This window comes from Pogoniulus pusillus, chromosome 24 (genome assembly GCF_015220805.1).
Source record: "Pogoniulus pusillus isolate bPogPus1 chromosome 24, bPogPus1.pri, whole genome shotgun sequence".
NCBI classification, from domain to species: Eukaryota; Metazoa; Chordata; class Aves; order Piciformes; family Lybiidae; genus Pogoniulus; species Pogoniulus pusillus.
The window spans coordinates 12,557,934-12,574,056 of NC_087287.1; positions in this window are offsets into that span (position 1 = coordinate 12,557,934).

The window sequence follows — 16,123 nt, forward strand, 5'->3', positions numbered from 1 at the left end:
CATTTAATATGTAGGCTGTGACCCTAGTTTTGATGAGAACTCTTAGCTATTTCATCTTTAAATAAAAAAGAATGTCTGCAAGCAATTATAGTGGTGTGTTAATTGGATATTCCTTTTTATCTTTTATACTACAGAATGCATTGCTAACGAAATCCTTGTTTTCCCTCTCATTCCCTTTCTCTCTCCCTCTCTGTAATGAACTGATATTGACTTGGTGTATTTTGCTAAGACAATGGGCCAGATTTTGATTTTCAGTAGCAGTGGTGTAAATCTGGAGTGACTTCCCTAAATTAAATAGAATTGCTGAAATTTCTATGCACATAACTGAAATCAAAACCCTCTCCTCTTTTTCCAGTTTTTGTTGCCAACAATGGAGGGCCCAATTCAGCAGCCCTCACTGGAATTCAGCACTACTTGGAGCTATGATCAGTAGTTGTCTTAAATATGAACTGAAGTATCAGCTGGTATATAGTAATCAGATGGATGATTCCTAACCTTACAACATTGGGAAGGCTTAGTCTTTGCCTAAGGCACTTCAATGCATCGATTCCCCACTGATTTCAGGTATCTGATGATAGATGGAAGAAATAGATGGCATGGAGAAATGAAACTCCAGCCCAGATTTGATCAGCATTACACAGACTAAGCTGCACATGCTTCATGTCGATGAAATCACTCATTGACTTTAATAGATCTGTCCTTTGGGTAACAAGTTTCTGCTCAGGACTACTAGGGACATAAGGGTTCAGACAACAAGTTTAATGTCTAGAGTATGTACACATTGGAACAGTCAGCCAAAAATTGTGTTGGTATTTATCTCCCCTGCAGCAGAGATTTAAAGCATAAACATGCTGAAATAAAAAACATTTCAGCATTTCTTTAGTTTGTTATCAGAATTTTTAAGACTTCATCATACAACAAGGAAAATGACAAATATATTCTTAAATCTCTTCTGGAATTTAACCTCTAGTCTATTATAACTAACTGTCTTGTGTAAGAGAATTTTGGAATAGTTAGCTAAACTTGGGGTTTATGCTTTATCAGGGATATAACTTACTGTGGAAATGTCTGTATTATCTATTTAATGTCATGTCAGTAATTATGCAAGTAAGATAGTTTACAAGCAACAAAAATATTGCCATTCTTCAGTGTCAAATTTTCATATCTCGTGTCTCTTAAATTTAGGCAAAATTGTTTGCATAAAATTTCTTGTGTGTACCATAAAACTTGAAGACCTTCAAAACAATCAATTGTAGCATGATCTGACGAAAGGAAAATACTGCTGGTGACTCCAGGGCTCACACAAACAACATCTAATTCTTATTTAAGTGTCTCCTGATCTATTCAAATGCTTTACTCTAGTTCTGTGATTTATCAGTGCTTATGATAGTTTATTACCTGTGGGCTTTATTTCTAGCATAATTGCAATAAACATTTTACTTGATGTTTTCTGAGGCTTGGGGGATGGAATCATCCTGAAATCTTTTGTCCTTAATCAAGCAAAAATCGCACTGAAAGTAATAGGAATCTTACTTGCACACCAAGTCAGTGAAGACTGAAGGGTTATGTACTGTTTTGTACATTAGAAAACTTAGTCCTCTAAAAGCATATTTAACTTTATTATGAGAGGAAAAGATTGTTGAAAGACAAATAAATAAGGAGATCCTCAAACCCTCAAGGGAAATAGTAACAACCTAGCTCAGACAAATGAAGAGCAAGCAAGATATCAGGTACCAATGCATGGTAGGGTATGGTTCTTGTTCATCAGTTGGAAGAATTTTGCTGAGAAAGTCTTAAAGACAGTCAGCAATGTATATATATGCATCCATACATATGCACATGTACACCCAGGCACACATGTGTATAGTCTAAACCTAAGTACTGTCTGAAAAAAGAAACTGACATTTAAAACTGTGACCAAAGTGACAAAATATGTTCCTTGTGGATGGCTTACTGTTAGATCTACCCTCTGATCCTTTTCAAGAGATCACAAAACACAGCAAACAAAGAAGCATGTATAACTTGCAAATCAGATTTTCTGAATCTAGAAATAACCAAGATTAGAATTTCCAGTGCTTGAAGACAAAGTGTTTAAATTTGCCTACATCTGGAGTTTCCTACATGGCTTATAAATGCTTCAGAAGCATACATGAGTGGCAGTTGCTTGTGCTTAACTGTTGGGGATACCATGATGAATAAGATTCAGAATACCTAGATGAGCAATTTTCTTATGTCCTTAGTTATTCAGTCTTAGAAGAACAAGCAAGAGTCAGCCATAAGAGGAGGCTGACTTTCTAATTCAGCAACTCAGTGTCTTTTAGAAACCTGCTTAGTTGACCCAGGCCTCAGTTTCTCTTTTTCAAAATAGCATTTCCTAAGCAAAAAAATGTTTTCCTTCTCAGGGGCTATAATTAATGTTTGCAACTACAGCCCTGAATAAGAAAATGTAGCAACAGCATTTGAAACTGTTAAAAGAATATAAAGAATTGTGAATATATCATACTGTAACAAGCAAAACGACAGTGTTTTCACTTGCATTTCTTTGTCATTTTCCCATCACAATGATAAATTGAGATCAAAACTTGTCCTGGCTCTAAAATGAGTTTTGATTGCCTTGCACTCACTGTTTAGCGTTTGATTTCCATTACCTTTTTATGTGCCTGTAATCCTTTAATCAATAGCACCAATATGTAAGCATGGGACCCAGACATAATAACAGAAAAACTATTTCAGCACCCAAAAAAAAAAAGTGAATTGCTTTTCAATAACTCTTGTCAGGTGGCATATGCTTGCTCTCAGAGCTGAAAGACAAACTAGGGCTGATCAGCAGGTCACATAATAATATTGCCACCTCTGGCTGGTGTGTGCATGCAAGTTCTGGTATGCATAACAGCATGGGCTGTTCTGCAGCCTTGACTCGTGTCAGTTGGAGACAACTGACAGGACCAGTAGCAATCACTGTTTAACATTTGAGAGGAAGAAATACAATGACAAATAGCTTTACTGGCTATGCATGGCACAGGCAACCAAAATCTTCCTGTTCTGGCATCCAGCAGCACTGGCACATAATTTTTCCTAGGCATTTTCAGAGTAGTCTGCCTTAGTTATCTTAAAGGTTGACAAGGAGCCCAACTCAGAAGTATAAGCATTTCACACTAAAATACTTCTTCAGCACTTCTGCTTATTTCTGTGATGAACTACTATCCAAACACCCTCTCCAGCCTAAGATATAAGCCTAAGTGGCCACACCACAACTGATCATCTTTTTCCAGGGGACATCTGGACTGACTCTGCACATGTATGAAAAGAATACCAGGGTAGCACATGTGTACTCTTACTCTTCCAAACATCTGAGGAAAAATATACACCTAAGTGCCAACCCCCCCCTGCCAAACAGTAAACCTATAGAAAATTCAACAAGAAAACAACTTTGCAGAAACTTCCTCGACTTCCAAACATGAAAGAAACTTCTGGTTAAAAAAAAATAAATAAACGGAGGCAAGCAGTTTATGTGGTGAACTTGATAAATTAGCTGTAATATACACTTTTAAACTTCAGTGGTATAGCTTCCTAATTCAAACTGAAAAGCATCTAAGACCTATTTGTATGTAGGACTAGCCTAGTCAGCTGTGATCACTAGTGTGAAGCATCTAGTCAAATACCCAAAGGCTTTACAGCATACAACAAATGCTTCAGAAGGTGTGCTGGTTTTGCAGGTTTTTTGATATCACATTCTGTTACATGGCAATACTGACAATATATGAAAATAAAAGAAAATTATTAGCCTTTCTTTTTTTCTCCCTGTGGGTAAGACATTGCAATTCAATCATACTGTCACATGCAAAAAATAATCTTCATTATGACAACAACTTTGTATCACATACAGAAAAAAAACCAACCCTGTAACTACTGGCTTTGAAAAGAAAAACTATTTGTTTTCTACTTAAGATGTTGCTAACTCAGTGGGCTCTTTCTACAGAACATGAACAGAATAGTACGAAAATTCATTGGGTTGTACCAGAATTTACATCACTATAAGCATTTGTAGATGTGTTTAAAAATGGGAATTTAAATAACATCTTCTCTGGGTGTCATGCAGTTGCCAGATTTTATTGATTTGAACGATATTTGTCCGCAAGATGGGGCCAAACCCAGCCTTCTTGTTGTCACAGTTGTTTTGTGCAGCTATTGATGTGATGAAACAATTTCATTTGTGGAATACTGTAAAGCAGCAGCTGCCTAATGGAAATGAAATACTTTAAGAAATTGCATGCATAAAAGCTTCTAGGTGTTTAAACCTCTGGTCAAATGAGACAATTTATAATGTTAACAAACTTAATTCCAGGACAAGTTGTATCACAATTGGACCTGTCATCATGCTACAAGTAACTGTCCCTCATGATTCATTATGACCCACCCTGCTTGACATGTGGACTGAGTGCAAACAGAGTGTGGAGAGTGAGTTGGGAGAGGGAAGATAACAGAGATAAATCTAAATTCATTCTGGAAGCAGTCACACTCAATGACATATTCACTGACTTCTTCAACAGCTCATTTGATAATGTTCTTTCTGCACTATTCATTTTTCTGAAAGATGAAAGCTGGCTGAAGATCTCATCTGCTCACTGATGCAGGGAGAAGATTTGAAATTAGCACAAAAATAAAAAAAGGGAGGGGTGGGGTGGTGTGGAAAGCAAGCACTTTCTGATTAACAGTTTCCTGGTCCTGACAGGGAAGGCTAAACACCCTGCCTTTTCAGGTCACCTTTAATTAGATATGCATTATAATTCTACAGTATGTCAATGGGCTGGCTCTGTCTGGCAGAATTGTGCTTGGAGAAGGGGGAATATATTAATCACAATAATTAATTGCTTGAAGAATGGAAACATTGTTTTCTGTCTCAGCTTGCAACATGATACATATTTGTATAAATTTTTTATTACTGTTACACGAAAGACTCAATCTAGGAGGTTAACAATATGATTGTAGAGAGTGCAAGAAGGGTCACTAATTCTTGGTCTTTTATAAACTCTTGTTCTGAGTTTCCTTTTTTTTAAAGCTGAGGAAGTAAGGGGAGGAGAAGACAATGCTAATTGCATTAGCCAGCCAGAATGTTATATAGTTCATTACTGGAAATGAGAATTAAAATACCAGCTAACTGCTTTTCTCCACTGGTACTGAAAATATACTACACCTGTTTCTGCTGATTTGCCTGACTTGTTAATTATCCAGAAAAATCTGGGTCAGTATTTTATGACCAAATTAGTTACCAGCTAAAAATTACAACTGGCTTGCCAAAAGGAAATTAAAAAGTGTCACATTAGGTGAGGGTAAAAATAAAAATGTGATACTCACAGGTTATTTTGGGGGGTTGCCTTTAGAAAAACCTTTAAAAGAATATTTTCCATTAAGTCTCCTTGAATTTTACACTAAGATTTTAAAATGCTTGTTAACATTTCAGAATTGTCAAGAAAGTTTACCAGCTCTGAAAGATGTCTGTAGCCTACTAAGAGCCACAATAAGTGTACCTGTAACCATATAAGCATTGCATCAGTACCTGTGTATCTATTCTTCAGTGGGAACACAGGAACTAACTTCTGCTAATGTATTCCTTCACTGTTTTTCATCTTCTCTGTTACATATACATGTGAGCATGCACAATATTGTCTATATCTGCATTGACAAGCAGTAGCCAAAAACAAAAGCCTAAGTGCCACAGTGATGGAGAAGCACACCCTTACTGATACACAATGCCTGACTCTTGGATTAGTCAAATACACATTCGCTTATTCAGCGCTCTAGGCCACTATTCAGATGCAGTCTTTACCTGCCCTTACCGTTCATAAGACTCATTTATTTTCCCTGATCACATCAACAGCCTTTTCTGAATAAATTAATCAGCCCTCTTTCCAACCAATAAACCATTTTATTTTCCAGATTCATAATTTCTCTTATCTGACACCCATCTTTCTCACATCCAGAAAAGATGAGAAATTTAAAAACAGAGAGATGCATGAAGGGAATGGAGGAAATCATATCTGTGGTAGACCTGCTCCTTATTTAAATCAGGAATAGAGGAAAAAATGCAAACAACTGCCATTGTATTCAGAGATCTCTCTCTGACATTTTCTAAATGTACTAAAATCCCTTTAAAAAGAGAGAGAGAGGGAGAAAAAGGACAGAACTTGCAAATATTTCAGTTATGTCTTAAACAGTTTCCAAAAACATTCATTATTAATCCAGCTGTCTATATTTGTGGTACTTTTTCATCCTAGGCAATTTAGGTTTTTATTCTCAGAAATCACAGAAAATTATATAGCATAAAATCTTTAATACTAGTACTATTCCTTTATCTAAAATTCAAAGATCAAATAAATAGCCCACAGAATAAATACAATTAAAGACAGAAAGACTCCAGTATGTTAGATCTTCAGATGGAATAAGTAAATATACAAGCAAAAAGCACAACTTTTTATGAAGCTTATGTAAGAAAAACAACCAATAAAACCCCAGAAAGAATCATAGAATCATAGAATCAACCAGGTTGGAAGAGACCTCCAAGATCATCCTACCAACCTAGCACCCAGCCCTAGCCACTCAACTAGACCATGGCACCAAGTGCCTCATCCAGTCTTTTCTTGAAGACCTCCAGGGACGGTGCCTCCACCACCTCCCTGGGCAGCCCATTCCAATGGGAAATCACACTCTCTGTCAAGAACTTCCTCCTAACATCCAGCCTAGACCTTCCATTGAACACCACCCCCTCAGAAATAAATATATTTATGTGCAAAAAGAATGATAAATTAAATACTTCTCTATCCAAAAGAACAAAATGATAACATTGTAATTCTGTTCTCGGTAAATCCAAGCTTTCATGAACCATTCCAGTAGAATGGAATATGGTTGTATTTCTTTCCCCTCTAAATAGATAATGCTAACATGCAGGACTACTATAGGCTACTAGTCAGCAATGATTCTGTGCTGTAAGCTAAACAGTGCCAATATTAATGGAATACATTTCCAATAACACTGTTTCTTTTAAAATAAATGTTAGACAACACCTTCTCTTGTCTCATTTTATATATAGAAAATAAGCCTCAGATGTTGTCAAATAAATTGCTACCATTATGTATTCATTTTTATGGATATAAAGAACTTGTAATACAGTGGAGATTCAGAATCAGAAGTTGATAGATACTTCAAAAGTCATGATATATTCCAAAGGGAATCACAAGATCACTGGATCACAGGATATTAGGGGTTGGAAGGGACCCAAGGAGATCATCAAGTCCAATTCCTCTGCCAGAGCAGGACAATACTATCTAACACAGATCACAGAGGAACACATCCAGACAGGCTTTGAAAGTCTCCAGAGAAGGATACTCCTCATCCTCTCTGGGAAGCCTGTGACAGTGCTCTGTGACCCTCACAGTAAAGAAGTTCCCCCTTGTGTTGAGGTGGAAGCTCTTTTGCTGCAACTTACACCCATTGCTCCCTGTCCTATCACAGGGAGCAAGTGAGCAGAGCCTGTGTCCCCCTGTCCCCCACCCCTACCCCGGCCAGCCTTCAGATACTTATAAACATTTATCAAATCCCCTCTAAGTCTTCTTTTCTCCAGACTAAAAAGACGCAGGTGCCTCAGCCTCTCCTTATAAGCCATGCCCTTCAGTCCCCTAACCATCCTCCTATCCCACAGGACCCTTGCCAGGAGATCCCTGTGGCTCTTAAACTGGGGAGCCCAAAACTGAACACTACAAATACTTTTTAACACATGATTGTGAGACTCAATCTGCATTAGTTTGTGTTGTCTAGAAGGCTGTGAAAGGGATAGTTTTTCTGATCTAAAGGAAAAGCAAAGCATCCAAACAACAACAAAAAGAACAAAAGTCTATTGTGGCAGTTACTCATTTCAGGTAGGAAAGATGTTTGAAAATCATTGAAAGTGGCTACATTTTTTAGCATGTCAAGAAGGCTATTTCCATGGGCAACACCATTGAAATAGCTTCAGGGAAAAAAGGAAAATCAAATTCTAACACCTACAGAAATTCCTAGAAAGGTAAACAAGGAAATAGGAAACAATGTATGAAAGCTGCTAGAATGGGTAATACATTTATCTCAAATTCCTCTCAAATAAAAGATTATTAAAGATCACTCAGGGCTGATGCATGAGAACTATAACCAGAACAGCTAAGGAACATAAAGCTAGAACAGATTTCAAGTAACTATTTGTACAAAACCACGAAAGGAAAGAGCTGGAGAGGTAAAGGAGCTTTTTCTATGAAGGATGCATCAGAGGGTTTGTCCCAAACCAAAGAACTACTGGGAGAGTAAAAGGAAAAAAAATCATTAGATGAACAACAGCAACTTTTTCTGAAGAGACAGAACTGTGCTAGTTTGAAGCACAGTTGATGGGTAACACTCAAACCATCACATAGAACTCATCCAAAAGCTCTAAAGAAGTGAAAGTATCAATTTTGGTTCATTTTCTTTTAATCTATGGGAGAACAAAATAAAGACTATTAATGTGAAGCAAATTCTCCATTAAAGTTCCAGAAGATTCAAAGGGGCTATAGAGCAACAAATCTGCTTTCTACAACAGACACTTTAAGGAAATGTAATAAAATGTAGAATAGGAAGAAGAGTAACATTTTTAGGAAGTTTACCTCATTATTAGCTTTAGATAATACTTTTAATATATGGTCTGTATGAAGCTCTCATGTTCTTTCACCAGGAAGGCACTTCAGGAGTGTTTTATGCAACTTTCACCATTTCACTCCCTTTGAAATGATAGAAGAATGCACATGAAAGAAAACCTCACTGTTACATATGAAAGAAAACTATTTACTGAGCTGCTTTCTGCTAAATTACAGAGAAGTAACTTTAAGATCTTTGTGTGTGTGTGTGCTCTGATCATTACAACTAAGTGTGCTAGATCTGCAATACCTTTCATTCTTTTTCTTAAAGGTTTATGTCCTTTATGTTTCTTTCATTCTTTTTCTTTCTGCTTTTTTAAATGTTTATGTCCTCTATGTTTCTATGTCTAGGAGAATAAGACAATGTGTACTTTGCAACACACAGTTGTATTTTTAAGTTCTGTACGCACACTAAAAACAAAGTATCACCCCAATTTGAGATTTTGATAGGAAAATCATCACCAGTTTGAGCAAATAGTACACATTTTTCACACACAATATTTCTTATTTGTAGCATACCTCTAGAGCTATGGGAACAGAAATGAACTAAATATAAAAATATGGTCTCAATGTAATATAGACTTTAATTACTACTCACTTTTATTGAGCAGTAAAGAAATTGCCAGCTAATAAATGATACCATTCCATGAGGCAGACTGAGGTAGTTGTGCAATTTTCTAATTTTCTCAGTTAAAAACAAACAAAAAAAAAAAAAAAAAGCTGTTCTACATGTTTATTAAACCATACACAAGACGTAAGCAGGAATTCAGGGCAAAAATTGTTTGTTCCATTACAATTTCACAATTCTGGAAAGTAAAAGCAGGTTTTACAGATCACGTTTCCGTAGTATCTACTCTCCTCCATTTCCATACATTTTACCTTTCTAATCTGTGAAATACAAGAGGAAAAAAATGACAATTTCCAAGTTGCTTAGTGCTGGAGATGCTGCTGCTATGGAAACTACCCTTCATGTGCCAGAAATAAAGACGTGCTGTTGATGTACAGTTACTGCAATGCAAAGCAGCATTACTTTTTAATTTTTCCATTAAAAGTCTAATATAAATGCCTAAAACACTGCTTCAATGCATTATGCATTCTACTACTTCTAGCGTAGCTCTATAACACTTTTGACTACTGAATGTTGTGAGAGATTTCCACGGAGCTGACAGCTTATTGTCTGAGGCATACAAAAGAGCATTGTGTAGTGGAAGCTGGAAAACATAGGACTTGGTAATAACCTGTTTGTTTAGAAAACTGAAATGATGACATTTATCTAATAACAACTCTATCTTGAATCTGTGTATGCTTGAAAAATAATGTACTAAATGTCAGGGACTGCTTTGATTATAAACAATATCTTGGCCCACTGTGAAGCTCAGGAGTAGAGATAAAATGACCCCTTGGCCACCGAAATTACGTGCACTAGGAGTTTATGTTTTGTGCCTACTGGCACTCTGGGCTCCTTTTTTCCTTTGTCTTTAAAGGGTACTGTTAATGTTCCTTTTTCTATCTTTCAGTCAGTTTTGGTTTTGTCTCTCTAATTCATACATCTCTATACTGGGGGGAGAAATGGCCAGTGTAATGTTGAGATCTTGTTTGCTCACCCTCACACAGCAATCCAAAACAATTTAGGTATCCAAACCACAGTTCAACTTCTATTAAATTAAGAGCAAGAAACTTTGTTAATACTTGGACCATTTTAACTTAATATTTAGACAATTATTTTGCTAATTTTACACAAATACATTAGTAAAGCCTAATGAAACTATTAGGTCTCCCTGTGATTTACATGCTTAAATCAGCAAAAATGACAATCTATTTATTTTTCTGGTCTACCAGAAAATTTTCACAATTTAGCAATTATTTTAGAATTTTGAATATATATGAAGAGTGATAATTTTTTTGTCTTCTAATTGTGAGTTATATCCTATGTATTTTAATTCTAGCTGTCTTATGAACATAGAGTTGCATTAAAAAAAGTTTTAGACTGGCTCGAATTTATAACATTTTTGACTCTTGCATCACCAGAAGGTGCTCATGTATCAAAGATCATTAAGTGTGATGTGCTCATTAAAAGCCCATCTACAACTTACATTGTACGTTAGAGCTTGGCAGGGAAGGGGGGATAATTATTTTTCTAGTAGCTAAAAAAGTATTTAGCCACTGTTGTGGTAGGCCTGAACAGGCCAAAATAGACTTATACATGTACTGCCTTGCCTAGGCATGTTTTTCTGCTCTCCCTCTTTCTGCTATGGGGAGAGGCAATTGCAGGAAAGAGGGCAAAGAATCTGGAGCCACTGAGTCTGAGGACTCTGGCTTGCCCAGACTTGTTTTACTTCTGTTTACATTCTCTGGTAAATAAAGTTGTGGTAAACATGGTAAACATGGTAAACTTGGCTTGTGGCTACCTCGTGCAAGGCCTATGTTTCTACCAAATTTGCATAGAGCAAGTCTGTAGCTTCACCTGATAAGGTCAAGTGTGGATAACTGCCATTCTGATTGGCTATTGTATGTGCCAAGACCCATTAGTCTCAGGCTGCATTGATAAAAAGAGATGAGCAGGCAACACAACATGTGCTGCCCTTGTATTCATGCCCGCTGCTGTCTGCTGCCATTGCTCTCTTCTGGCAGTGTTCTGCCTCACTGCTTCAGTGCATCCTGAACTGCTTGCAAACTGCCTGCCTCAAGTTTACCAGGAACAGGCATAAACATCTCTATGCAATTGGCCTTCGTAGCCATCATGACATTGTGCTGAGAGTGCACATCACCAAGACATCCTGCCTACACCTGAAAGTCTGCTGGCAAGATGAGAAGTCTTGGAGGCACACAGATCATCCAGAGAAATCAAAACATGCTCAGACATCATCTGCCTCCTTTTGCCAGCATCCTGTGAAGCCTAGGAAGAATCAGAAGCCTGATTCTTATTATGTGTATTAATATTGTTAATAAACAATATGAAATTTTAAAATACCATCTAGCAATCAATTAATTGCCCCTCCATTCCAGCCACCTCCACACTCCATCAGATAAAGAGACTTCCCTCTGTCCATGACTTCAGTGTTTTTTACAAAGATTAAAGCCATACTAATTATTTGTACTGTACAAATATAGACTGTAAGTAGCTCTAAACAGTTGGTTATCACTAGAAGTTCGCTACAGAGGATGTTGGATCAGAATGATGTATCTTCAGTTTGAACTGTAATACCACAATATTGAGTGTGTGGTTAGAATAGTGTTCATCACAATGCCATTGTATTTCCTGCTTTTGCTCTCTTTCTTTAAAAAAATGTTCCAATTATTTGGCATACTGACTCAGGTACCAACAGACAAACTGCATCTTTTGTCTAATCACAGAGCCTTTATTAAATTTCCCATTCTCTTTACTAAGGCTGCTGTATCTTATCCATTCCCTTTCTCTTTACTAAGGCTGCTGTATCTTATCCATTCCCATTCTCTCTACTAAGGCTGCTGTATCTTATCCATTCCCATTCTCTTTACTAAGGCTGCTGTATCTTACCATAAACGTTAGTTTAAGCTGTGGCTTACAAAGTGAAAAAATATAGTTACAGAACTTGTATGTAGAGTACAAGGAGCAGTCATTTATAATAAATTATTACTAAAGGCATTTGTGATGGTTTGGGGGTTACCCCGCCCCTCCCACACTTTGTATTTGCCCCAGCTAACTCAGAGGGACCCTGGGAATATAGATGAAGCAATTTATTTACAGCTAGCAGAATTTACAAGCAGCTATTTACAATATATACAGTTATATACAATTATATACAGAAATATACAAAGGATAAACAATACAAAAGCACAACTCCCCTCCCAGAAACCTGAGTCCCCTGGAGGGGCTCTCAAACCACCCCAACACCTCCCCCCGGCCCTCTCAACCTTACCCCAGTTCTCAGGAAGAAGAGAGGTGCAGCCAAGAGGTTAGGGAGCAAGGTTAGTAGGAGCAGGGTTAATGAGATGTGACCAGGTCTAAGGCAAAAGCAAGAGTGAGAGACAAAATGGAGAATGTTTTCTTCTTCTTCCCAGAGCTCTCAGCGTGACTGTGAGAGAAGTAGACACAATTGTTTTTCATTTCACTGCCCGTTATCTAGTTCTGTTACCAAAACATTCCAGCTTGTTTCAAACTAGCACAGCATTTTAAAGTTTTACTTTTCCTGTGGCTCAGAGAATTGATGCTGAACAGTCACACTAGTCTTATGGTCAAAAGCAAGAGTGTGTTTGCCTCTGTATTCCTACGAAACCAGGTATGCTCACATCGGCGAAGTTCCTAACACAAATGAACCAATTCAAACCCTTAATTGTCATGTCAGCATTAAGAACAAAATGATGAAATAGGCAAATTAACCTCCTTGACCAGTATAGAGGTCAAGCAGAATATGGAAGAAGTTGTAGAGTGTACACATGGCACTCCCTCTGTATTTGGTGCAAGGTTAGGCAGAGATATGAGTACCTTCTGAATGGTACAAAACCAAAAGTCACAGTTCAGGAGCACACCTAACATGCTCCTGATGCTAGTGGGTATTCAAATTAATCCACACATTCACAGATGGCATTGGATTGGAAGGGACCCTCAAAGGTCTTTTTGTCCAATTCCCCTGCAGTGAGCAGGAACACCTCCAAATAGATCAGGCTGCTGCACTGCACTACTTGCTAAGGGAGACACAACTAGAGAAAACCACTGCTGGATTCAGTAGTATCATACCAACATAGTCTGAACTCTAAGAAACCTCACTCAAATAAGACAGAAATGAACACAGTTTTTTAATGACATTGTTCCAAGACTTGGGTAGGCAGGAAGGACCTCAGCCTCAGAAGTGTTTCAGAGGAATGTGTAGTAAACTTTTCCAAGGAATTATGACACATCCATTTGTCTTTACTGCTCTAAGAGCTGTCCCAAACAGATCATGCAGTTTTGCAGTCCTGTATGCAGTTCCGGAGCCCCCAACATGAGGAGGCCACAAAGATGACCAGAGGGCTGGAGCACCTCTGCTATGAGGACAGACTACAAGAGCCAGAGCTTTTCAGTCTGGAGAAGAGAAGGCTTCAAGGAGACCTTATAGTAGCCTTCCAGTATCTGAAGGGGGGCTACAAGAAGGCTGGGAAGGGACTATTTACAAGGTCTTGTAATGACAGGATGAGAGGTAATGGGTTTAAACTGGCAGAGGAGAGATTCAGACTTGATGTTAGGAAAGGGTTCTTTCCAGTGAGGGTGGTGAGACACTGGCACAGGTTGCCTGGGGAGGTTATGGATGCTCCCTCCCTGGAGGTGTTCAAGGTCAGGCTGGATGAGGCGTTGAGAGACCTGTTCTAGTAGGAGGTGTCCCTGCCTAGGGCAGGGGTTTGGAACTGGATGATCTTTGAGGTCCCTTCCAACCTAAATCATTGTATGCTTCAGAAATTTGAAATATAATCTCCTCTGCAATGAATATACCAGCAAAACACACTTCTAAAATACTGGGTTGTAAAGAAACCTGTTAGAAGTAGGGGTTTTTTTTGTGGATTTGGTGTGTTACTTGTTTTAAAGAAATTTTTCATGTGGATTATCATCTTCATTGTTCAAGTGGATCATCATCTTCATTGTTCAAGTGGAGATGTGTATTTTCAGCTGCAGCTAGTTATAAGCAAACAGTTTTACTGTTGTGTTGTATAAGGAGTTGAGGATGAAATAGGTCAGGGACTCTCCAGTAATTATGCCTAAAGTCCTGCTATCTATGACAGCATGAGAATTGCTTTCTGGTTACCAAAAGTTTTGAGGGGAAAAAAAAAAAAAGAGGGGGGTGGAATTCACAAACATACATTCAATATGTAGAGAAAAGTATAATCCTGAGGATGATCAATTGATGCTGCAGATGAGAAAGCATCTAAAGCTCAGAGGACCATGGTGGTGAAACTACAGTTCATTTAAAAAATAAATAAATAATGAGACTTCATTAGCCTACACTGAAGTGGAGAAACTTAAAAGTCTTCCCTAAGTTAAAAGCTGTAACAAAGAAATCAGAGAAAGCAAAGAGACAAAGAAGCAAAGGAAACAGAAGAATGTCTTGTGAAATTAAGCAGTGGGGTTTTTTTTTCTTCTCCCTGTGTCTTTGACAACGGAGTAAGTCAATGAAAATGATAGACTGATGTTCAAGAAACATAACTTGATTATTCTAGCAGCAGTGAAAGGGAAATGCTGCAAATAATTCATCAGAATCCCAGAGAATCAAAAAGAGGGGAAAAAAGAAAGAAAGGGGAAAAAAAGAAAAGAAAAAAAGCCCATGACAATATACTGTATATTCTGGCATGATAAGTCGCTTCACACAGCACATAATTTATCCAAGCTGTGTGATACATCTCATTAAAGGAGCAACCACCAAAAGTAACTTCTGATTCGCTGTGTGCTGCTCAATCTATCAAAACCCAGTCTCTTCATACTTATAATGTTGGTACTAAGAAAAGTGTTGAAATATGTCACCTTATTTTGAAATACCTTAGAGCAAATTAATATATTCTACATTACAAAGTACTTTGTTTACTGAACGACAGTATGTTGACTACAGTCACTGTAAAATGCTGCAGTAAACAAGGTTACTTTTCATTGGTTTTTAGTGCACTCTGCATGCCAGTCCAATGCTTCTTGTCTGACATGATAGATAAATTGACAAAAAAAAACCTTTAAGCTGCCTGATTCATTTGATAGATTAGCAGGTATGCCATAACTGAGGAATAAGATGCAATGGCACAACTTTACTAGGGTTTAAGGAACGAGAGGAGATGTACAAATAGATTGATTATAGTACCTACTATTTCATGCAGTCCTACTTTTTACTTTCTATTTCTATAGTCAAGAGATGAAAAGAAAGAAAAACATTTTGTTTACTCAATAGGTAATTTTTGTTTCTAGGAAACAGAAGATGTGCCAAGTGACTGCACAGAGCATTCCTATAAGGCCTTGAGACATTTCGACACAAATGTTCACAGGGAAAGGTATTGGCATTCTGGATTTCTCAGAACTACATCAAGGCAATAGAATACTTACATTACTAAGACAAGAATTAAAAAAATAAGAGCTATAACTTTATGAACTTATAAAGAGCATGAAAAGAAAAGCAGCACAATAATGGAAGTCTCAGTGAAGCATCCAAGCCTTAAAGGTTTACAGCTACGGCCTGCTTTCTAAAATAAATATAAACCACATTTGCTCAGTCTAAGGTTTTATTTATGCTGCCATCACAGATATGACTGCTTCTTGAGTAAGCATAGTGGCTATGATTGATATAGTAGTTAACAGCCCACAAACTCATGAAGGTGAAGGGTAAACTTGGAGTAGGTGCTACCATGGTTTCATGGTGTTTGCTACCTGAACCAACTAGTCCTTGTCTAAAGCTAAGCCTGCAAGCCCCAGGCCAGAGTGTTCAGGATTATGAATTGTTTCC